At 45.7% G+C, this 25,000-nt stretch overlaps 1 pseudogene across 1 annotated transcript in view; it reads left to right on the top strand.

The window, feature by feature from the left end:
* Positions 1–20,607, top strand: part of LOC311242529 (protein diaphanous homolog 1-like) — a 65,267-nt pseudogene extending 44,660 nt beyond the window's left edge. The window contains exons 11-12 of the transcript XR_014620998.1: positions 3,086–3,201; positions 20,378–20,607. The product of XR_014620998.1 is annotated as a protein diaphanous homolog 1-like (transcript). The remainder of the gene's footprint in view (positions 1–3,085; positions 3,202–20,377) is intronic.
* Positions 20,608–25,000: the final 4,393 nt, after the last annotated feature.

Raw genomic sequence — 25,000 nt, 5'->3', positions numbered from 1 at the left:
CACACACACACACACACACACACACACACACACACACACACACACACACACACACACACACACACACACACAGAGAGACACACACACATACACACACACACACACACACACACACACACACACACACACACACACACACACACACACACACACACACACACACACAGATGGTTGGTTGAGCGGAGAAAGGCACAGCTTGGAGGTGACGGAGACTGAAGGGGGCGCGGGTGTTGAGGGAGAGCTGTGGTAAATTGCTCAGTAGATGGAAGCAGAGAGAGAGAGAGAGGTGGGGAATGAAATGATGTTTGGGTTGTAATGACTGAAGGAAGACATGCTGCTCTTCTGTTAGTGGGTTGTTTCCTCTTCCTCCTCCTCCTCTTCCTCGTTGTCTCTAGATGTGACCCCTGGAATAAACCGGAGAGGCTTAGGGAGGAACAACAAACGCATTATAACACCGATAGCAAAAGGTGCGCCGGGCAGACTAACAGCCTGGAGTCTAACAGATCAGAGTCTTAATAGGTCTGTTGAATTGTTCTGTTACCATTTATTAAAGGGCCACTAAAACCAAATAATGCTGAATTCATTCATTCATTCAAACCTTTATTTATTCTCGATAAGGACAATTGAATAGCATTTTTGCCCCCCGCACACAACCAAAAACTGTTTTGCACACATTCATTTAGTTTGACAGTTATTGAGAGTAAATTAGTTTGAATATGGCCACCACCCACCAGTGAGTTGCAGCTCCATGAAATAATGTAGATGGAAAAAATATCAATACCTTGTCTTGTAGGGACTATACCTTATAATTTCTTCATAATGTACTGCATACTATGTTATACCCTCATAATGTAGTGAATACTACTACCTTATACCCTCATAATGTAGTGAATACTACTATATTATATCATAATGTAGTGAATACTACTATATTATACCCTCATAATGTAGTGAATACTACTACCTTATACCCTCATAATGTAGTGAATACTACTACCTTATACCCTCATAATGTGGTGAATACTACTACCTTATACCCTCATAATGTGGTGAATACTACTACCTTATACCCTCATAATGTAGTGAATACTACTATATTATATCATAATGTAGTGAATACTACTACCTTATACCCTCATAATGTGGTGAATACTACTACCTTATACCCTCATAATGTGGTGAATACTACTACCTTATACCCTCATAATGTAGTGAATACTACTACCTTATACCCTCATAATGTAGTGAATACTACTACCTTATACCCTCATAATGTAGTGAATACTACTACCTTATACCCTCATAATGTAGTGAATACTACTATATTATATCCTCATAATGTAGTGAATACTACTATATTATATCCTCATAATGTAGCGAATACTACTACCTTATGTAAGGGATAATGTATGGCTAGGAGGTCATTGTCGCAAAATAATTGACCGACACAGAGTTTAAAATACAGAGGCGCCGCGCCGAGGTGTTTTAAACGGAGTGAAGGTCAATTATTTTGCGACAATGACCGAGTAAAGCTATACATTATCCCGCTTATTACATGGCTAACTTACTAACAATATACCTAATTCATTTGACAAATCGCAGTTCTGTGGCTCTGTCAGCCCAAATAAAGTGATTATTATTATCGCGAGCAGCAGCCTCTGTTCTGGCTCCGCTGTGTTCAGGCTCCGCTCGGCGCTCCGCCCCCTGTCATCGCCGGCAGCAGTGTGTGTCAGTGGGCTTGATTGCGAACAGCTGCGCTCTGCGGTCATTATTGAAAAATCTGCGGTCATTATCGAAAAATAATGACCGCAGTCGGGGGGCTGTTGACCAATCACAAGCAAGCATTTCGGCGAATGTGAAAACGCCATGTAATAAACCCTCATAATGTAGTGAATACTACTATATTATATCCTCATAATGTAGTGAATACTACTATATTATATCCTCATAATGTAGCGAATACTACTATATTATGTAAGGGATAGCTACGAGGTCATTGTCGCAAAATAATTGACCGACGCGGCGTTCTGGAACGCAGTGCTAAACGCAGTGAAGGTCAATTATTTTGCGACAATGACCGAGTATAGCTATACATTATCCCGCTTATTACAGGGCTAACTTACTAACAATATATGTAATTCAACAAGACGAGATCAAATGCAGTTGTTCTGTTGCTCCTCTGTCATCGCCGGCAGGTGTGTGGACTTGATTGCACCTGATGTAGTGCAGCTGTGCATAATGCTGAGCTTAGCTTTTCGTGACTGCGATCAAAATGCTTGATTGTGATTGGTCAATAGCGCTCTGTTGCCCCTAACAGCGGTCATTATTGCGCGTTGCCCGTAGCAGCCGTGAATTATAGAGAAATAATTGACCGCTGTTAGGGGCAACCGAGCGCTATTGACCAATCACAATCAAGCATTTAGGCTCTACAAGTAGGCTTAAAACGCTAACGCTATTAAAAAGATAAATACAGTGGAGGTTAAAATAATGACTTGGCCTGAAAAAAAGTTCAGTCAGGAGATTTTTTTTTGCTTTAATCCCGGACTACTATCTTATACCCTCATAATGTACTTGTGCATACTACTACCTTATACCTGCATCAAGGAGTATTTACCCAATTTCAACCCCATTTAAATGCAACTGCCTTTCTCCGAACGGCCACTAGATGTCTCTCTCGCTCCACGGATAAATCTGAGGTTCCAAAAAGAAGGGGGGAAAAAACTGAAGAGAGAGAGAGAGAGATGGAGAGAGAGAGAGGAATAAATAAAGTATTGAGTGTGAGACACACAGACACACAAAGTCACGCAATCAATCTCTTTGACAAGAAACTCAGCCTCACAGACACCCATATCTATCTATCTATCTATCTATCTATCTATCTATCTATCTATCTATCTATCTATCTATCTATCTATCTATCTATCTATCTATCTATCTATCTATCTATCTATCTCTGTAATATATATATATCTATCTGTAATATATCTATCTGTCTGTAATATATATCTATATATCTGTCTGTAATCTATCTATCTATCTCTGTAATATCTATCTATCTATATATCTATCTATCCCCTCCTGGCAGGCCTCAGTACTACAAGCTGATGGATGTGTGTATATCCCAGATCGTGCTGCACAAGAACGGAGCCGACCCAGACTTCAAGTGCCGCAGCCTCAACCTGGATATAGAAGGCTTGATAGGTATACACACGCACACGCACACGCACACGCACACACATACACACACACGCACAACACACATGGTGTGTGGTGTGTCGGGGAGGGGGTGGAAGATAAGCCTACAGACGGGAAGATAAGCCTGACATCTATCGTGTTACGTCTTGACATGAGGGTCTGTGCGAGCCTGGCTGATGATGACACCAGGGGGGAGGAGTTAAGAGCCTGGCTGATGATGACACCAGGGGGGAGGAGTTAAGAGCCTGGCTGATGGCCGGTTACACCTGGTGCACAGTAGACACCAGGGGGGAGGAGTTACACCAGGTGCACAGTAGACACCAGGCGGGAGGAGTTACAAGTGAGGCCATGCAGAATAAATAATAGTTTGGTTCCGGTTGCCGACCGACCCTGCCGATTTATGTGCGACCTACATTTTTTTGATGAGTTTAAAGTTTAAAGTTTAATCAAATCTTAGTCCATGTCAATAATGAGAATATATAAAAAAAAAAAAAAAAAAGGCAAGTATTTCACAATATTTGCACAGCTCTCTTTTGACGTCAGGTTTATTTATTTACATTTAGTGAGTGGTATTTAGGTGTGGCATTTTTAATACTACTGCCTTTGTACATGTGTCTTTGTATTTTAACTAGGGATGTCCGATATTATCGACCTACCGATATTATCGGCCGATATCGGCATTAAAATGTGATATCGGAAAATATCGGTATCGGTTTGATTTTTTTTTTTTTTTTTACATTTCTATAACCTTTATTTACCCAGGCAAGCAAGTAAGAACAAATTCTGATTTTATTTATTGTCAAAAGTATGCATAATGTTGTGTTAATTCCACAACAAGAGATATGTAATGTTAATTACCTGAAATTATTCCATTTTGGGGGGGGGGAAACCCTGCATATATCGGTATCGGAAATTAAGAGTTGGACAATATCGGTATATCGGTATCGGTAAAAAAGCCAATATCGAGCATCCCTAATTTTAACCATTAGTATTATGGATATTAAACATGCTGGCAGAGTACATGCATCCATGTTGTCGTGAAACATTTGATTAAATAAAAAAAAATCCCTATCCATAGTCGCCCGGTGGGAAAGAAAATAAAATAAATTCCCTACCAATCCATGGCCTTAACTGACAACAGGAACCAAACTGAATACTCACTGTTCATGACCCTCTCCATGGTGCTGAATACTCACTGTTCATGACCCTCTCCATGGTGCTGAATACTCACTGTTCATGACCCTCTCCATGGTGCTGAATACTCACTGTTCATGACCCTCTCCATGGTGCTGAATACACTCTCTACATGACCCTCTCCATGGTGCTGAATACACTCTACATGACCCTCTCTCCGTGAATGATACAACGTTGCATTTAAACTCTTTAATTGAGAGATCGTTAGTGAAGTGAATGATACAATGTTGCATTTAAACTCTTTAATTGAGAGCGTTAGTGAAGTGAATGATACAATGTTGCATTTAAACTCTTTAATTGAGAGATTGTTAGTGAAGTGAATGATACAATGTTGCATTTAAACTCTTTAATTGAGAGATCGTTAGTGAAGTGAATGATACAATGTTGCATTTAAACTCTTTAATTGAGTGTTAGTGAAGTGAATGATACAATGTTGCATTTAAACTCTTTAATTGAGAGAGCGTTAGTGAAGTGAATGATACAATGTTGCATTTAAACTCTTTAATTGAGAGATCGTTAGTGAAGTGAATGATACAATGTTGCATTTAAACTCTTTAATTGAGAGTGTTAGTGAAGTGAATGATACAATGTTGCATTTAAACTCTTTAATTGAGAGATCGTTAGTGAAGTGAATGATACAATGTTGCATTTAAACTCTTTAATTGAGAGATCGTTAGTGAAGTGAATGATACAATGTTGCATTTAAACTCTTTAATTGAGTGTTAGTGAAGTGAATGATACAATGTTGCATTTAAACTCTTTAATTGAGAGATTGTTAGTGAAGTGAATGATACAATGTTGCATTTAAACTCTTTAATTGAGAGATCGTTAGTGAAGTGAATGATACAATGTTGCATTTAAACTCTTTAATTGAGTGTTAGTGAAGTGAATGATACAATGTTGCATTTAAACTCTTTAATTGAGAGAGCGTTAGTGAAGTGAATGATACAATGTTGCATTTAAACTCTTTAATTGAGAGATCGTTAGTGAAGTGAATGATACAATGTTGCATTTAAACTCTTTAATTGAGTGTTAGTGAAGTGAATGATACAATGTTGCATTTAAACTCTTTAATTGAGAGAGCGTTAGTGAAGTGAATGATACAATGTTGCATTTAAACTCTTTAATTGAGAGATCGTTAGTGAAGTGAATGATACAATGTTGCATTTAAACTCTTTAATTGAGAGTGTTAGTGAAGTGAATGATACAATGTTGCATTTAAACTCTTTAATTGAGAGATCGTTAGTGAAGTGAATGATACAATGTTGCATTTAAACTCTTTAATTGAGAGCGTTAGTGAAGTGAATGATACAATGTTGCATTTCAACTCTTTAATTGAGAGTGTTAGTGAAGTGAATGATACAATGTTGCATTTAAACTCTTTAATTGAGAGATCGTTAGTGAAGTGAATGATACAATGTTGCATTTAAACTCTTTAATTGGGAGATTGTTAGTGAAGTGAATGATACAATGTTGCATTTAAACTCTTTAATTGAGAGTGTTAGTGAAGTGAATGATACAATGTTGCATTTAAACTCTTTAACAGGTCCTGCATTATTAAATATTAGTGAAGTGAATGATACAATGTTGCATTTAAACTCTTTAATTGAGAGATCGTTAGTGAAGTGAATGATACAATGTTGCATTTAAACTCTTTAATTGAGAGATTGTTAGTGAAGTGAATGATACAATGTTGCATTTAAACTAGAGATGTTCCGATACCATTTTTCCCTTTCCGATCCGATTCCGATACCTAAGCTTTGGGTATCGGCCGATACCGATATTTATCCGATACCAGTGCATAAAAAAAAAATTATATAAATTATACTTTTTTTTTTTTTTTTTTTTTCAGATACTGTTATACTGTTTTTTAGTAATAACTAGAACGTATAGTATTTATTCAACAACAGGTGATTGTATAGATTTGTATTAGTATCATTAATCAATGAGTATGTGCTGCAGCACTGCAGATATACCCTACTCCAATGATCCACACGGACATTAAACGGTGTTGCACTCGCTACTCAGTGGCTCTGCAGATATACCCTATTCAGTCTGTAAGCTAGTGGCAGATAGAACGTTCATGTTGTGATTTTTGATGCAAAATAAATATTCAACATTCTCTTTTGAAACTCCGCCTCAGACTCTTATCCTTTGGCACTTGCTGTACTTTGCTTGCAGGTCTGCAGCCATTATTGCTGGATTATGTGAATAGCACCAACTTTAGACACGGTAACGTTATCAAGCTAAGCTAACTGACCTAGCTCGTCTTCCCGCATTGCCATTAAGATAACGTTAGTAATAGTCAGCTAACGCTAGTCCGTAGCTACTTAACTTAAATACAATTCACCGTGGGTGCATTATTGTTGATAGACGGTCACGGACAGTGTTAGGTCCTGGAGAAAGGACAGGCGATCATCTGATTTGATGTAACGTTAAAAGCGGATGTTGTTCCAACTAGCTATCTTTCCAGCTAATGCTATCATAACACCAGCTAAACACATCCCGATTCCCGTCCGAGCTCCCCGTCACACCGCACTGTCGGGGACAATGGAATTTAAGAAAGTGTATCTGCTGTTAAAATGACACAGCATCACACTTTAAAACATGTTCATTTTATAATCCTCACTCTCCGCAGGACTCGGCAGGAGATAAATTACATCATGGGATCGGAGGCTAGAATTTACGTGTACTCGCCGATACCGATACCAGCATTTTAGGCAGTATCGGCGGCATTTCCGATACCCGTATCGGTATCGGAACAACTCTAATTTAAACTCTTTAATTGAGAGTGTTAGTGAAGTGAATGATACAATGTTGCATTTAAACTCTTTAATTGAGAGATCGTTAGTGAAGTGAATGATACAATGTTGCATTTAAACTCTTTAATTGAGAGCGTTAGTGAAGTGAATGATACAATGTTGCATTTAAACTCTTTAATTGAGTGTTAGTGAAGTGAATGATACAATGTTGCATTTAAACTCTTTAATTGAGAGCGTTAGTGAAGTGAATGATACAATGTTGCATTTAAACTCTTTAATTGAGAGCGTTAGTGAAGTGAATGATACAATGTTGCATTTAAACTCTTTAATTGAGAGCGTTAGTGAAGTGAATGATACAATGTTGCATTTAAACTCTTTAATTGAGAGCGTTAGTGAAGTGAATGATACAATGTTGCATTTAAACTCTTTAATTGAGTAATAGTGAATACTGCGTTAGTGAAGTGAATGATACAATGTTGCATTTTTTGGAATTCCACCCTCTGTATAAAAATAACGGCTCCCACCAAGTGTGACTCGGTTCCCTCTGTTCGTGCCAAAAGGTTGCTCAAATGAACCCAATCGCCAGTGAGAGCCACATCACTGTTTGGCCGGCCGGCCAGCAGGTGCACCGCTCTAGAAGCGCCACATGGTGGAGCCAGAGAGACTGCAGGTCGGCGTGTGGGTGGATAAGGAGTTGACAACACAGTGCATCTGTCTTGGTGTGTTTGGTTCATGTAAACCGGCTCCATGTCTGACGGCTCCATACGGGGAAACACATACAGAGAGATGATAAAGACTGTAGCCGTGCAGCCCACAGAGTCGAGAGGCCTTTCACACAACGTCCGCCATGTTGGAAGAGCCAGCGGCCGCTCTGTGTTGATATAATGAGGAAAAAAACAAAGCTGTAATTAGTGATGCACGATATATCGGCCGCTGATATAATATCGGCCGATATGGCAGTTTTTTTACACATCGGTATCGGTCCGATATCAAGATTGGGCCGATATATAAAAAAAATTATTACATTTTATTTCTTTAGCTTTTTGTTTATTTTTACATGTTTTGGCCTTAAATAGTTTAAAAATATCAGTTGTTGTGAAGGGCCAGATTAAACCGAATATATATATTTATTTATATATATATATTTAATTGTATTTGTATATTCTCTAATATTCCTTGATATCCCTTGTATATTCCTTGTACAATATGCATTGAATATCCATTCTAGCCTACTGAACATCCCATAATAGTCTCCATTCTACTATTGGTCGAGACCTTGGTGCCAGGCTGCCATACCCCTCAGACCCAGTTCAAACGTACCGCTCCACATGTACGAACAAGTCCTAGTTCCGCGTAGGAATCTGACTACCGCACCACTAATGGGACTATTTGTTCATAGTGCGTATATATACTGCGCTACTAAAGTAGGACTTTCTTTTCAGTCCAGTTTCTTACCCTCCAATAGAGTCACAGACGTAAAGCCTCCCCGCGACGCCACGTGTGGGAGTAAGGCCAAGTTCGCCTACCATCGGTATTGAGACATCGTGTATATTAATATTTGAATAGTCATATTTGGCACTATATCGTCGAGTTGGACGTAGTCTATTAAGCTAATAATAGTCTGTTAATATATAGTGCTTCGTGCGGTGAGAATACTACCGTAGTCAGTACCCCATCGTTTCGGGCAGAGAACTGGCTGCTTATCCAGGGTGGTTGACCCCACGTGAAGCTGCACCCGAGGAGCCCCAGAGCCGACGAGCGAGTGGACCTGTATACCGGATTATTCTACCGACGACAGCCCGCCTTCCCAGGCACGGATTATGCTTTGTATACGTTGATTATTCCCTGGATAAAGACCCCCGACACTGCCGTGTGTTGGAACCCCCCCCCTGGAGAGGACGCAAGGTGAGGAGACGCTCTGCAAGACGAGGTCGCTTCACGTCTCTCCCCCGTGGACCGGAGAGAGCCGGCCCACAAAGAGTCCACCTGCTTTCATCTGTGGTCCAAGGATCGCCGGCGCATTGAACGGCACTACAGTGGGTTCACCTGGGATACCCTTGGCCGGATGAGGCAGCCGGATTCTACCCCCCCCCCCCCCTCCTACTCCTGTCGGCTTACAAGCGACCGGATTAACCCCCCCTAGTGTGTCCAGTATATAATCATTAAAGTATCATTGCTGTTATTCCTTAAACTATTCCAGGTCGTATACGTACCACCTGCGCCTTCAGAGATTGGACATTCTCTATTGATATACCGACGAATACTCTTGCCATAAAAGTGCATACTAATTCCATTCATAAATGTGATTGATTTGATTAAGTGCTTGCTCTACACACCATCGCTGTGTAGAAATAAAGACCTATTTCTAATTCGTACATTTGTGTTGGATCCGTTTCATCTACGTGACAGTGTTCATCATAATATATTTATGCCGTGTACTGGGTGGCCGAATATTAAGTACAAAGGTAGTGGTAGTAAGTATCATATCTAGTAATACAGTCAGGGAATTGTACCCCTCAGTTACAATTGGTCCTTCGAGCCGGAGGGTAATTAGTGTAATATTAATATAGTGTTATTAATATTGAAATGGCCTATGATGAACACTCCACGAAACGATCCTCCTAACCAACGCCCGCAGCGCGAACGACGGCTCCCTCAGTACTTAGAGGCTTACGCTGTCAGTCAACAACCTAGTCTTCTACTAACAGTAAACGCGGTAAAACTAGAAAGTAAAAGTATGTCTAACCCCAACGCCCAGACTACCCCGACCATAGAGGCCCCTACGGGCTCTAATGTAACTGACCAAGTTCACGGTGGGGACCAGTGGGAACTAGACATGACTTCACACCCCGCCAGTACTGAAGAAGTAGTCCCCGACGAGTCCCGGGAGGAATACAACGCTACCGAGAGAGAACTCGGCACGGAAGAAGACGGGGAGAGCACCGTGGAGATAGAGCTCCAAGGCTCCGCAAGGAGTACCCCGAGGGAAGGCTCCCCTATACAACCGCCTTCCCCCAGCGAGGCAGAGAGGACCCTACAGCAGGCCTTCCTCATCAGCCTGAACGCCGCTGCTGAACGCGACCGACTGCAGATCCAGCAGCGGAGCGAAGAAGAGCATATACGTCTAGAACTAAGACGCATTCAGAGAGAAGAGAATGTGGCCCGAGACCGAGCAGACAGCCAGCGAGCAGCTGCTGGTGCTCTACGGGACGCAGAGCGCGACAGACAGCAAGCGCAACTAATAGAACAGCTGATCAGACGGACAACACCCTCTCCCTCCGCCAGAGGCTCCAGGAACTCGTCTAGACACACCTCCAGGGCGGCATCCCCTAGCCGAGTAAACAACCCTGAACTTGACCAACAGACGAGGTCTATACCCCCCACAGACCACCTCCCCCCACCGGTCCAAGCGAGACCTAGCAACCGGGAAGGAGCAGCATATCCTGTGGAGAGGCTAAACCAGAGACTACAAGCACTGGATGACCTAACTGAAGACGAAGAGGAAGAGGAGGAGAACCACGCCCGACGACAGCACAGTACTCTACCGGACCAGGAGGTCCGGTACAGCCCAGGCTATACTCCCGCGGAGCTGCGCTACAGACCCCCGACTCTATACACGGGTGAGCACGACGCACGACCCGCACCGAGGAACAGCACCTGGACAAGCGGGCCATGGTACACTGCCGGTACCAGCCCATACCAAGGAGCGGGAGGAGACTCGCCTAGGAGGCCTCTCCCCCAACGCTCGCCGATGTATCCACAGTCAGCGTCATACATTGGCACGCCTATGGTACCCGACTTCACCCAAGAGAACCGGGCCCAGTATACGGAACTCCGCATGTGTCTGGAGACCATGTTGGTGGATGTATTGGATGAACGCCATAAATACGCCATCCTACTGAAGCACTTAAAGGTGCCCCGCGCACATAATATAGCGCTCGCCTACGCGACTTCCACCACCCCATACACAGCAGCGCTGGTAGCATTGGACCAGAGGTATGGGCGCATATGGGATTACGTGATCCAGGAGATCCGACACATCGACCGCTTACCCCCAGCAATAGACAATCGAGCACTGGACGACCTGTCCATCAGAGTGCAGTCCCTGGTAGGGATGTTGGGAGCGCAGAGAGAGAAGGGGAGGCATGAACTTTACGCCAACTCAAATGTGGAAAGGATCTTGGAGAAGCTGCCGCCCGCTCGACAGGAGCGTTTTAGGCGACAGAGGGACCACCGAGACCCGAATGGCCCCGAACCGAACCTCCTCGATCTAGCAGACTTCCTGGCGAGAGAAGTCAGCAGCCTACGGCTAGATACATTCGGACGGAGCACCCCTGGCTCCAGAGAAGGAACCAGACGACTAAATGATGGAAGAAGATCGGTGACTGTGATGCACCAATCGGAGTCAGTACCGAGCAGCAGGAGCCACAGTACCCCCTCCAGAACGGAGAAGTGGAAGATAGTGTGCCCCTACTGTGAGAAAGAACACTGGCTAGCGCAATGTGACTCCTTCCCCAAGCTGAACGCGGAGGAAGCAAGTCAATGGATAAAGTCCAACAAGCGCTGTTTTCGCTGTGCACGCTCACACATGGCAGCCGAATGCCGCTTAAAGAAAAGGTGCACCAAGTGCGATGGAGCCCATCTGGACATACTTCACGACAGTAACAGACGGCGCCCTTCACCCGCACCATCCAGCAGCAAAGCGAGCGTCATGTACATCGATCCCGCCAGCAGCAGTGGAGCCCGAGTACTCCTAAAAGTAGTGCGTGTGACACTAAGCTACCAGAATAAAGTCCTGGACACTTACGCCGTCCTCGATGACGGGTCAGAGAAGACCCTGCTGCTCGCCTCCGCTGCGGCCCAGCTAGGGCTGCGGGGAAGCGAAACCCAAATGACAATTCGGACAATAAGACGAGATTTGAAGACGATAAAGGGCGAGAATGTCTCATTCTCTATCGCAGCAAGCGGCCAGCCTGAGCGACGGTACCAGATTACAGACGCTTTCACCAGCCAAGAAATAGGACTGTCGCGGTACACATACCCCGTCGCCAAGCTGATGGAGAAATATGCACATCTGCGCAAGTTACCGATCCCGCTCATAGACAATGCTATGCCGACCCTGTTGATAGGCTCCGACCATGCAGACCTCATTGTCCCGATAGACCGGGTTCATACCGGACCCCGAGGCTGTCCTGCAGCAGTCGAGACCCGTTTGGGATGGACTCTCCAAGGCCCGCTCGCCAAATCTCTCAACCGAAGTACAGCCACTAGATGTCTCCACTCCCGAGTCACAGAGGGAGAAACCGCACTCCTGCAACACGTAGAGCGGCTATGGACCTTGGAACAAATGCCCTTTAAGAACGGAAAGAAAGACATTCGCTCTAAAGATGACATTTACGCCATTCACCTCCTCGAGACAGGGACCAAGAGAGTCCCGGTCAACGGCGTGTTGAGATACGCCACGCCACTCCTGCGGCGAGAAGGAATGCCTACTTTCCACGCCAAGACAGACGCCACAGAACGGTACCTGCTGAACACGGAGCGGCGCTTAGCCAAGAACCCCGCCCAAGAGAGTGTATACCGCGCTGAGATTGAGAAGCTCATCACAGCGGGACACGTCACAAAGATGGACATTAAAGAGGCTGACCAGACCACTGAATCGTGGTACGTGCCTCACCACAAGGTCCATCACAACGGTAAAGACCGCATAGTATTTAACTGCAGCTACCAGATCGGATCCCAAAATCTGAATAAAGAGTTACTGCCCGGTCCCACACTCGGCCCCTCCCTACTCGGCGTTCTACTCCGCTTCCGCCAGGAAAAGGTGGCCATCAGCGGGGACATTAAAGGAATGTTCCTGCAGGTGAGATTAGTAGAGGCGGACAAGCCCCTGTTACGGTTCCTATGGAGAGAGAAGCCAGGAGATGAGCACCCAGCCATCTACCAATGGGAAGTCCTCCCCTTCGGAACGACGTGCAGCCCCTGCTGTGCTACATTTGCACTACAGAAACATGTAGCAGAGGACCCAGCAGCGGACGAAGAGGTCCGACACAGCGTAAAGAACAGCTTCTACGTAGACAACTGTCTACAAAGCCTTTCAACCCAAGAAGAAGCCGAGGCTCTCCTGATTAAACTCTGCGCCTCATTGATCAAAGGCGGCTTTGATCTCAGGCAGTGGGCCAGCAGCGATCCGCAAGTACTGCGCAGCCTCTCCTCCGAGGACAAGGCAGCCAGCAGCGAGACCTGGATGGCTACAATCCCGGGAGAAGCCCAGGAGATGACCCTGGGATTGGTGTGGCGATTCAAAACAGATTCGCTTCACTACAGACACAAGCCCCTGACTACGGAGCAGGGAAGGCCGGCGGCGGCGCCGACCACCAGACGGAGTGTGTACACAACACTCGCCCGACAATATGACCCGCTAGGATGTATTCTACCGTACACCACCAGGGCAAAAATTATTGTACGAGCATTGTGGGACAAGGACCAGGGCTGGGACGACCCCATTCCCGCACACCTTACATCCACCTGGAGAGAGTGGGAGATGGAGCTCCACTCACTCCCAGGCGTTAATATGCGCCGAAGCTACTTCCCACCCACGGTGAGGCCAGAGACATGTAAAATGGACTTACACGTCTTCAGTGACGCCTCAGAGGTCGCATACGGATCAGTAGCCTACTTGCGGGCCCAAGAGAAGGGGGGAGAGATCTACACAGCATTTGTCCTCGCCCGCTCGAGAATAGCCCCACGCAAGCAACAATCTATCCCACGTCTAGAGCTCTGCGCAGCCCTAGCCGGAGCGCACCTAGCCACGCTCATCCAACGTGAGCTCACCATACCGGTGTCTAGAACAATCCTGTGGTCAGATTCCACGACGGTACTCGCCTGGATCAAATCGGACTCATGCAAGTACAAAGTCTTCGTGGGAGTCAGAGTCACCGAGATTCAAGACTTAACCGAAGAGTTAACCGGAGAAACAGAGTGGCGCTACGTTGATACAAAACAGAACCCAGCTGACGTCATCACCCGGGGGATGCCCCTGGATGACCTCACCCGTCGCAATGTCTACAGTGACGGCCCCGCATTCCTAAGACTCCCGGAAGGACAGTGGCCCATGCCTATCCCGAGGGAAGCAAGTCCAGAGGAGGTGGAAAATAAGAAGTCTGTGTTCTGTGGATTGAGCACCGTAGCCTCCACCGACCCTAACATAGACGATTGCACGTCCATAGAGAGTGCACAACAAAGAACATTCCTGCGGTACCACCCGGAGTGCAAGTCCCCCGCTGATATGTCAGCAGCTAACTACGAGGAAGCAGAATTGCTTCTACTGCAGCGAGCCCAGAGAGACTCGTTCCCCGATGAATTGGCCTGTCTACAGGGAGGAAAGCCCGTCCCATCCGACAGCAGATTAATTCATCTGGCCCCCGAGAGCGACGCTCATACCCTCATCAGAGTGGGTGGTCGCCTACGCAGAGCCCCCAATCTACCGGATGACATTAAATACCTGATCGTATTGAACAGCCGACACAAGGTCACAGAGCTGATTATAAAGAAATACGATGAGGATGTACATCACGCAGGAGCAGAAAGAGTCTTCGCGGAAATCAGACGTCGTTACTGGATCCTACAAGGAAGAGAGGCGGTACGACGCTTCCAGCGAACATGTCTAGACTGCCGCAAGTGGCGCGCGCAGCCCAGCATACCAAGGATGGCTGACCTTCCTCCATGTCGCCTCCGAATCGGTGACAAGCCATTCCACTCAACGGGTATGGACTGCTTTGGCCCGCTGCACATAAAGAAAGGAAGAGGAACCGAGAAGCGGTGGGGTATTGTATTCAAATGCATGACCACCAGAGCGATACACATCGAGCTTCTCCCGACCATGAGCACAGACTCATTCCTTATGGCCTTCCGTAGATTCACATCACGGAAAGGAAGACCGTCTACCCTATTGTCCGATCATGGGACAAACTTCAAAGGCGGCGAAAGAGAGCTGAGAGAGAGCTTCCAAGCTATGGGCCCAGAACTTAAGACCCACCTCGCTCCAGCACAGGTTGATTTCCAATTCAACCCCCCAAACGCACCCCACTTCGGTGGCACTTGGGAACGAGAAGTGCGCTCCATAAAGACAGCCCTGTACGCAGTACTTGGGGCCCAGACTGTGGCGGAAGAAGTCCTAATGACAGTCCTCACGGAGATTGAGGGAGTACTTAACTCGAAGCCCCTCGGATATGTCTCCAGTGATGTGGCGGATATCGACCCAGTTACCCCCAACACACTCCTGATGGGGCGGCTAGATCCTGCATTACCCCAGACAATGTACCGGCCTGAAGAAGCGAACGGCCGACGAATGTGGAGGTACAGCCAAGTATTAGCCGACAAGTTTTGGAGCAGTTTCCTACTGCACTACCTACCGTCTCTACAGACCCGCCAGAAGTGGGTAAAGGAGAGAGACAATTTGACAGAAGGAACAGTCGTCATGATTATTGATCAATCACTGCCCAGAGCTATGTGGCCGGCCGGCCGCGTAAGCAAAGTGATCACCGGTGCCGACGGCAAGGTCCGAGCAGCTGAAGTGCTCGTCCAGGGTCGCACTTACACCCGTCCCGTGGCGAGGCTCATAGAACTGCCTCGACTCCCAGACACAATCGATGATGACCATGACCCTATAACCCTATGACTTTGTGAAGTTGACTGACCCCTACAGCAAACCCTTATGTGTAAATAGACAACGCGATTAATCTGTCTCTGTTTAACTGATTAGGTCTGGGACCAATCAGGGGGTGGCTGTTGTGAAGGGCCAGATTAAACCGAATATATATATTTATTTATATATATATATTTAATTGTATTTGTATATTCTCTAATATTCCTTGATATCCCTTGTATATTCCTTGTACAATATGCATTGAATATCCATTCTAGCCTACTGAACATCCCATAATAGTCTCCATTCTACTATTGGTCGAGACCTTGGTGCCAGGCTGCCATACCCCTCAGACCCAGTTCAAACGTACCGCTCCACATGTACGAACAAGTCCTAGTTCCGCGTAGGAATCTGACTACCGCACCACTAATGGGACTATTTGTTCATAGTGCGTATATATACTGCGCTACTAAAGTAGGACTTTCTTTTCAGTCCAGTTTCTTACCCTCCAATAGAGTCACAGACGTAAAGCCTCCCCGCGACGCCACGTGTGGGAGTAAGGCCAAGTTCGCCTACCATCGGTATTGAGACATCGTGTATATTAATATTTGAATAGTCATATTTGGCACTATATCGTCGAGTTGGACGTAGTCTATTAAGCTAATAATAGTCTGTTAATATATAGTGCTTCGTGCAGTGAGAATACTACCGTAGTCAGTACCCCATCGTTTCGGGCAGAGAACTGGCTGCTTATCCAGGGTGGTTGACCCCACGTGAAGCTGCACCCGAGGAGCCCCAGAGCCGACGAGCGAGTGGACCTGTATACCGGATTATTCTACCGACGACAGCCCGCCTTCCCAGGCACGGATTATGCTTTGTATACGTTGATTATTCCCTGGATAAAGACCCCCGACACTGCCGTGTGTTGGAACCCCCCCCCCTGGAGAGGACGCAAGGTGAGGAGACGCTCTGCAAGACGAGGTCGCTTCACGTCTCTCCCCCGTGGACCGGAGAGAGCCGGCCCACAAAGAGTCCACCTGCTTTCATCTGTGGTCCAAGGATCGCCGGCGCATTGAACGGCACTACAGTGGGTTCACCTGGGATACCCTTGGCCGGATGAGGCAGCCGGATTCTACCCCCCCCCCCCTCCTACTCCTGTCGGCTTACAAGCGACCGGATTAACCCCCCCTAGTGTGTCCAGTATATAATCATTAAAGTATCATTGCTGTTATTCCTTAAACTATTCCAGGTCGTATACGTACCACCTGCGCCTTCAGAGATTGGACATTCTCTATTGATATACCGACGAATACTCTTGCCATAAAAGTGCATACTAATTCCATTCATAAATGTGATTGATTTGATTAAGTGCTTGCTCTACACACCATCGCTGTGTAGAAATAAAGACCTATTTCTAATTCGTACATTTGTGTTGGATCCGTTTCATCTACGTGACAGTGTTCATCATAATATATTTATGCCGTGTACTGGGTGGCCGAATATTAAGTACAAAGGTAGTGGTAGTAAGTATCATATCTAGTAATACAGTCAGGGAATTGTACCCCTCAGTTACATCAGTCATTTCTGAAAATAACTTACAAAAGTAAACAAAAAAAAGCGTTTTGGAAAATATCATAAAGTGTTTTCTATACAGAGATATCGACATCTGTAAATATCGGTATCGGCCAGAACAGCAATATTAATATCGGTTATCGGTATCAGCCACAATTTTCACATCGGTGCATCACTAGCTGTAATACTATGATTATATTCAAATATTTTGTCATTATACAGTACAGTACAACGGAAAGAAGTTTGGCATCCAACCAGAGTGCAATAGTAATATACAATGTACAGGTGATTAAACTGGGTATGACATATATTAATTAGTACTACTGAGTACAATGCTAATCAGATGTATGTACAGAGTTGTAGTATTAAACTAATATTAGGGCTGTACCGAATGTCATTTTTTAACATTCAAAGCTTCGATTGAAGTATTCGAACGAAGCTTCGAATGTCTATAAAAAAAGAAATTGTTACTTCAAAAAAATATATATATTTTTATTTTTTTTATTATAAACTAAATCCTCAATTTGAATAAAGTGATTAATCTGATTAAATTAGTCTTTTTCTTTTATTGAATCAACTTTCTTTAATGAATATAACTCATCAGTTTCGTCAACATAAATAATCCAATAAGGGCACGGTTGGTATGAAAGTGATGGTGACGTCTTATAGTATAATATTAGTGTAGCCTAATCTTTAACTGCAACTGTGAAGAAAAACCCCATTGGTTTAAACAGATTGAATAGACACAAAAAAAAGATTAAAAAAAATAAAATTTTATTTTCTTTTTATTAAAAATTAAAAATTCAAATGTTGATTTAGAATTCGAATGTCAACATTATGATCGAAGCTTCGAAGCCTTCGGTACAGCACTATAAACTATTAATGGTGTACAGTGATACAGGTATAAGTCATACTGGCCAGCAGCGTAACTAGTAAGGGATATGTACAGCAGATACAGATGTAAAAAGGATTATATGCGTAATTATATGCGAATTGTGTAAAATTGCCCAAATAGTGAAAAATAGGGGATTTTTAATTTATTGGATTAGGAAGTTACTTTGTTACAAACTTGCTGGCAAAGTAATGAGTTACACCCCCACCCCCCCCCCCCCCACCCCACCCCCGAACAATTCATATGTGACCAGTGTTCCAACAAGTAGAGAACGCTGCAAGCAGCCAGACCTCAGGTCTCTGTAACAACCACTGCAAGCAGCCAGACCTCAGGTCTCTGTAACAAACGCTGCAAGCAGCCAGACCTCAGGTCTCTGTAACAAACGCTGCAAGCAGCCAGACCTCAGGTCTCTGTAACAAACGCTGCAAGCAGCCAGACCTCAGGTCTCTGTAACAAACGCTGCAAGCAGCCAGACCTCAGGTCTCTGCAACAAACGCTGCAAGCAGCCAGACCTCAGGTCTCTGTAACAAACGCTGCAAGCAGCCAGACCTCAGGTCTCTGTAACAAACACTGCAAGCAGCCAGACCTCAGGTCTCTGTAACAAACGCTGCAAGCAGCCAGACCTCAGGTCTCTGTAACAAACGCTGCAAGCAGCCAGACCTCAGGTCTCTGCAACAAACGCTGCAAGCAGCCAGACCTCAGGTCTCTGTAACAAAGGCTGCAAGCAGCCAGACCTCAGGTCTCTGTAACAAACGCTGCAAGCAGCCAGACCTCAGGTCTCTGTAACAAACGCTGCAAGCAGCCAGACCTCAGGTCTCTGTAACAAACGCTGCAAGCAGCCAGACCTCAGGTCTCTGTAACAAACGCTGCAAGCAGCCAGACCTCAGGTCTCTGTAACAAACGCTGCAAGCAGCCAGACCTCAGGTCTCTGTAACAAACGCTGCAAGCAGCCAGACCTCAGGTCTCTGTAACAAACGCTGCAAGCAGCCAGACCTCAGGTCTCTGTAACAAACGCTGCAAGCAGCCAGACCTCAGGTCTCTGTAACAACCACTGCAAGCAGCCAGACCTCAGGTCTCTGTAACAAACGCTGCAAGCAGCCAGACCTCAGGTCTCTGTAACAAACGCTGCAAGCAGCCAGACCTCAGGTCTCTGTAACAAACGCTGCAAGCAGCCAGACCTCAGGTCTCTGTAACAAACGCTGCAAGCAGCCAGACCTCAGGTCTCTGCAACAAACGCTGCAAGCAGCCAGACCTCAGGTCTCTGTAACAAACGCTGCAAGCAGCCAGACCTCAGGTCTCTGTAACAAACACTGCAAGCAGCCAGACCTCAGGTCTCTGTAACAAACGCTGCAAGCAGCCAGACCTCAGGTCTCTGTAACAAACGCTGCAAGCAGCCAGACCTCAGGTCTCTGCAACAAACGCTGCAAGCAGCCAGACCTCAGGTCTCTGTAACAAACGCTGCAAGCAGCCAGACCTCAGGTCTCTGTAACAAACGCTGCAAGCAGCCAGACCTCAGGTCTCTGTAACAAACGCTGCAAGCAGCCAGACCTCAGGTCTCTGTAACAAACGCTGCAAGCAGCCAGACCTCAGGTCTCTGTAACAAACGCTGCAAGCAGCCAGACCTCAGGTCTCTGTAACAAACGCTGCAAGCAGCCAGACCTCAGGTCTCTGTAACAACCACTGCAAGCAGCCAGACCTCAGGTCTCTGTAACAAACACTGCAAGCAGCCAGACCTCAGGTCTCTGTAACAAACGCTGCAAGCAGCCAGACCTCAGGTCTCTGTAACAAACGCTGCAAGCAGCCAGACCTCAGGTCTCTGTAACAAACACTGCAAGCAGCCAGACCTCAGGTCTCCGAATGGACACGCCCCCCGACAACACTGCAAGCAGCAATACTAGGAGCCAAGCGAACGGTTCCATATGGGCATGTACTTAGGTGCAGCCACGCCCCTCCTAATGGCCACACCTCCTAACAGCCACGCCCCTCCTAACGGCCACGCCCCTCCTAACGGCCACACCCCTCCTAACGGCCACACCCCTCCTAATGGCCACACCTCCTAACGGCCACACCTCCTCCTAACAGCCACACCCCTCCGAACATTCACACCCCTCCTAGCGGCCACGCCCCTCCTAACGGCCACACCTCCTAACGGCCACACCTCTCCCAACAGCCACACCCCTCCCAACAGCCACGCCCCTCCGATAAGCCACACCCCTCCAAACGTTCCCGCCCCTCCTAACAACCACGCCCCTCCTAACGGCCACGCCCCTCCGACGTTCACGCCCCTCCTAACAGCCACGCCCCTCCTAACAGCCACACCCCTCCGACGCTCACGCCCCTCCTAACGACCACGCCCCTCCTAACAGCCACGCCCCTCCTAACGGCCACGCCCCTCCGACGTTCACGCCCCTCCTAACGACCACGCCCCTCATAACGGCCACGCCCCTCTGAGCGTGCAATGTGCTGGTCTGGACTAAAGGAGGCTAAATGTGGACCAGACCAAACCGGAGCAGAGTTTTAGGTGCCGGCCAGCTCTCTAGAGTTCAAAGCTCTTTGATGGCAGCTCTCTGTAGCTCCTGTGCAGCAGGGGCCTCTAATTGCACTGCTTCTAAATGTGTCCCTGCCACACACACACACACACACACACACGCACACACACACTCATTCACACTCATTCACACTCATTCACACACTCACACACTCACGCTGGATGGCCTCCTTTAAGACTGCCAGCGTTATTATCGGTGGAAAGCAGCCCAATTCTGCCCTGCATGCATTATTTAGTGTATTTCTTTGAACTCTGAAATTCTGCACAGGGTTTTTTTTCCCTTTTCTCTCCCAGTGCTTCTCTATTAGAGCTTGTCCCATTTAGCCCTGCTGAGATGATGGAGGAGACCTCTGTACTACACACTCACACAGAGACACACAGACACACACACTCACACAGAGAGAGAGAGACACACACTCACACAGAGAGAGAGAGAGAGAGAGACACACACACACTCACACAGAGACACAGAGACACACACTCACACAGAGAGAGAGAGAGAGAGAGAGAGAGAGAGAGAGAGACACACACACACACACAGACACACACACACTCACACAGAGAGAGAGAGAGAGACACACACACACACACAGACACACACACACACTCACACAGAGAGACACACACACTCACACACTCACACAGAGAGAGAGAGAGAGACACACACACACACACACACACACACACACACACACACACACAGACACACACACACACACACACACACACACACACACACACACTCACACAGAGAGACACACAGAGAGAGAGAGAGCCACACACACAGACACACACACAGAGACAGAGACACACAGAGAGACAGACACACACAGTAACTATATAAACTGTTTATTTCAAACAGAAATAAATACACTGAACGATAATTTGGCTACAATGTTATGGCACTGATTCTTCACGTTATCCATCACAGCATTCTCTCCTCGTTCACACGGCTCTGCCACACGTACACTCTGGCTGGATGCCAACCCTCTTTTCATTCTACTGTACTTGTGGGGACATTCTCTGTGTGAGACCCCCAACACCTCCCACACCGCCCAGCACACTAGTCTGAAGTCTGCGTAAACCACAAACTGTTGATTCAGATTAGGGCTGTACCCAATAGTTCAAAGCTTCGAAGCTTCGTTCATAATGTTGACATTCGAATTCTAAATCAACATTCCAATTTTTAATTTTTAATACATTTTTTTTTAAATTATTTTATATATATATATATATATATATATATATATATATATATATATATATATATATATATATATATATATATATATATAATATATATATATATTGTCTATTCATTCTGTTTAAACCAATGGGGTTTTTCTTCACAGTTGCAGATAAATATTAGGCTACACTAATATTATAGAATTATACTATTATAGTATATGACTCGTCATAAAAGTTCTAATAAAACATTTATCATAAATGATGTAGCCTATCTGCATCCGCTTGGCATTCGGCGCTCCATCAAGACGTCACCATCACTTTCGTGCCAACCGTGCCCTTATTGGATTATTTATGTCGACGAAACTGATTAGTTATATTCATTAAAGAAAGTTTATTAACTGCTCATAATTTATTTAAATAGGTCAGCTTTTGCTCAATAATGCTTTGAAACGGGCGATGTTTGAAATATCAAGTCAAGATTATATGCTGGCCAGTCTGCTCCTGTCTCACTGAGGATGAGAGCTATGAATGAACAGTTTATGAGTAATACACACATTTTGGATTGGTCGTAAACAATTTATATACAGTTTCATATCGTAAAATCCGGAAGAGGCTATAGATTCATAACCGATCAATTTGACCAATTCTCCTTATCCTACCTATAGATTCATACCAGATAGATCTTACTCACATCTCCCTATCCTGTCTACATAGATTCATAACAGATATATCTTGCTCTCATCTCCCTATCCTGTCTACATAGATTCATAACAGATAGATCTTACTCACATCTCTCTATCCTGTCTATATAGATTCATAACATATTTTACTCACATCTTCATATCTTGTCTACATATATTCATAGTAGATATATACATTTACATTTACATTTAGTCATTTAGCTGACGCTTTTATCCAAAGCGACTTACAAGTTCTGTACGACAAGCCATCAGGAAGGGCACAACTCTATCAGCTGAGCAACAATGTTCATCAAAGTGTTGAGTGCTACAGTGTAGGTTAGTTTATTAGGACAAGTGCATGACAGTACGGTTAGTTAGGGTTAGATTTTTTTTTTTTTTTTTTTTTTTTAATTCAGATAATGGTTGAAGAAGTGCGTCTTTAGTCGACGGCGAAAGATTGGACGTGATTCGGCTGTCCTAACTGGGGTGGGTAGTTCATTCCACCATTGTGGGGCAAGGACTGAGAATAGGCGACTTCTCTTTGATGACCCTCCCGGAGCTTGGATAGGAGTAGGTCTGAGGCGGCCAGAAGATGCAGAGCGTAGGGGTCTTGAGGGTGTGTAGTTAGAGACCATTGACCGGAGGTAGGCGGGAGCGGTTCCCTTTGCCGCACGGTATGCTAGGTCGAGGGCCTTGAAGCGGATTCGTGCAGCAATGGGGAGCCAGTGCAGGTCCCTAAGAAGTGGGGTGACATGGGCCGACTTCGGTAGGTTTGAGATCAGGCATTACTCTCATCTCTCTATCCTGTCTACATAGATTCATAACAGATAGATCTTACTCACATCTTCATATCTTGTCTACATAGATTCATAACAGATAGATCTTACTCACATCTCTCTATCCTGTCTACATAGATTCATAACAGATAGATCTTACTCACATCTCCCTATCCTGTCTACATAGATTCATAACAGATAGATCTTACTCACATCTCTCTATCCTGTCTACATAGATTCATAACAGATATATTTGACTCATATTACTCACATTCACAACAGATATATTCTACAATTCTTGGTCTCATTAGTTTACCTAGTGTTTCCCATACTGTAGGTACTGAAATCCCATACGATCTCTCCAACGGACAAACACAGATCATATCTCATTATCCTTCGTCCAGTGGCCCAAGCTAATCTTCTAAGGCCGTACTGATCAGTAAAAGTGATTTATTTTTTAGAGTAAAACACAAGATACTTGGTTTAGGGTAAGGGGTGTAGGGGTAGGGAATAGGGTATGAACCCAGTTTAGGGTAAGGGGTGTAGGGGTAGGGAATAGGATATGAACCCAGTTTAGGGTAAGGGGTGTAGGGGTAGGGAATAGGATATGAACCCAGTTTAGGGTAAGGGGTGTAGGGGTAGGGAATAGGATATGAACCCAGTTTAGGGTAAGGGGTGTAGGGGTAGGGAATAGGATACAAGCCCAGTTTATGGTAAGGGGTGTAGGGGTAGGGAATAGGATATGAACCCAGTTTATGGTAAGGGGTGTGGGTGCAGGAGGAAATGGTCCAGGTTTTAACGATATTATTGGACTAATTATATTGGAATTCCGTATCAGTCGACTCAGAGCCGCCGTCGGTGAAACCATGGCAACATGTGTCCTTGGTCCACATCATGTTTCAGTTCGTACCCCCCCCCCCCCCACCCTTCTGGACTCTTATCTACGTCTCAACCCGCTCTCGGGCATCATGGGTAATCGTCTCTCGGCCTCCATGCCCACCTGACCCTTTCAGACGCACGATTCTTGGCCTTGAGATGTGTCTCGTTGGTCACTCTGTGGTTCCTTAACCCCTCCCCCTCCTGCCAGCCAGGCCCTCCCGATAGGTCAGCCAGGTGGTTCCTTAACTCCTCCCCCCCCCTGCCTGCCAGCCAGGCCCTCCGATAGGTCAGCCAGCTGCGGCCGGCTGTTTCCTTTTCCCTTCATCTCCATTTCCTCCCTGCCCTTGGCGGTGGGGGGGATGGGGGGGGGGGTTTAAAGAAAAGGATGTCAACGTGTTGTGAGATTTAATCTGAGAGGAGATGTGGACATTATCCCCCCCAGTCCCATTGGAGACAGAGGTGTGTGTGTGTGTGTGTGTGTCTCTGTGTGTGGGTGGGTGTGTGGGTGTGTGGGTGGGTGTGTGTGTGTGTGCGTGTCTCTGTGTGTGTGTGTGTGTGTGTGTGTGGGTGTGTGTGCATGTCTCTGTGTGTGTGTGTGCGTGTCTCTGTCTGTCTGTGTGTGTGTGTGTGTGTGCGTGTCTCTGTGTGTGTGTGTGTGTGCGTGTCT

The sequence above is a fragment of the Notolepis coatsorum genome, assembly GCF_963971535.1.
Source record: "Notolepis coatsorum genome assembly, chromosome: 16".
NCBI lineage: Eukaryota > Metazoa > Chordata > Actinopteri > Aulopiformes > Paralepididae > Notolepis > Notolepis coatsorum.
Note: the sequence above shows the minus strand (reverse complement) of the source record. Positions and strands in the feature narration are given on the sequence as shown.